Raw genomic sequence first — 1563 nt, 5'->3', positions numbered from 1 at the left:
CAGCTCTGCTCACAAAAAACAAAATGCATTTTCATATTACAGAATAGGAAATGACAAGGAAAGGTCATTCACAGATGTTAATGTGTAAACCATAATGAATGTGAAAAATACCTTTAAATTAGGTCCACATACACATTTAATGGTCTGAAATGTATATTCATCTTATCGTGAAACTGCATGCATATATTAAGTTGCATTTTCAAAAATATAAACAAACATGAGAAGATCCAGTGTCTCCTGGATTTAATCCCTGCTGACCTTGCTCTTCTTCTCTCACTCCTTGAAATTGTGGTAGCTGATATATAAAAAAAGGTTTAAAGAGACTGCTGTATATCTGTCAATTCAGATATTCAGCATAACTATTTCTGGGTTTAACCAGTGACTCTGTATGCAAACAGCAGGCTCTTGCAATAACACTCTGAACAGCTCCTACTCCACCATCACACATCAACAACTACAAAAAAACATGCACTTAATTCCTTCTTTGCAATAATGTGATGAATATTTCTCATTTTCTGGGACAGTCTGAAGAGATGTCTTTTCTGCTTAAAACAGTTTCAATGTTTGTTCACATTTTGCCGTCAGGTTCGACATAGAAGATAAAATCTCTGTTCTAGCCATGTTTGCAGAGAGATAACTGAAACATGTCTCTAGAGATTGTGTATAAACGTCACTATATCCACTAAAGGGAATAAACATGAACTAAAAATACACCACAGGCCACAATAAGGTAATTGTACTCGAGTATCACAAGCGTGTGTGACTGAACGTTTTCAGACTGCTGACCCAGGAGAGGGACCACAGCTCTCCTTGCATCAGAAGCAAAAAATCTCTATCTCTAAATCTCTGTATTGGTTCACAGGTATTCACATACAATTTGACCCATTCCTGATTTCTTAGGTTTTTGCACATTTGTCACACGTTTCACATCATCAAAGATGTTTTAATATCAGATGGAGGTGAATTTTTAAATGTTTTTTTTTAAAGTTTATAAATGACAATTTCATGTATTAAGGGGGGACAGCGATCCAGAACTACCTTTTTCACTACCTATGTGAAAAAGTAAAATCATGAATTAACTGCGATCAGCCACATTTTTTGGAAAGCTGATTTCAACTGTACTACATTCAGACCTGATTACTGGCAGAGCTGCTGAATTAGAAATCACTAAAATAAAAGATGTCTGACAAACTGAAGTAGGCTGAAAGATCTCATAAAGCAACACACTGTGTCTCAATCTAATGAAGCTAAAGAACAGAACAGAAACAAAGCCACTGACATTCATCAAACTGGAAAGGGTTACAAAGCTATTTCTAAGGCTTTGACACTGCAGTGAACCACAGTGAGAGTTAGCATTGACAACTCATCCACGTGTTAACAAAACAACCCAGAACAACATGTGAAGAACTGCAGGCTCAGTGTTTATGATTCAACAACAAGAAAGAGAGTTTGCAAAACTTGTATTCATGCGGGAGTTCCCACGCGAAAACCACCACTGACCAAAACATTCTGTGAGCTAGCAGACAAAAGCTGAGCTTTCCTAAAGGTTTGAATCCCGTTACA

Source organism: Rhamphochromis longiceps, linkage group LG5 (assembly GCF_057381845.1).
Source record: "Rhamphochromis longiceps isolate RC_006_pf linkage group LG5, R_longiceps_female_GT1.1, whole genome shotgun sequence".
Lineage (NCBI taxonomy): Eukaryota > Metazoa > Chordata > Actinopteri > Cichliformes > Cichlidae > Rhamphochromis > Rhamphochromis longiceps.
Note: the sequence above shows the minus strand (reverse complement) of the source record.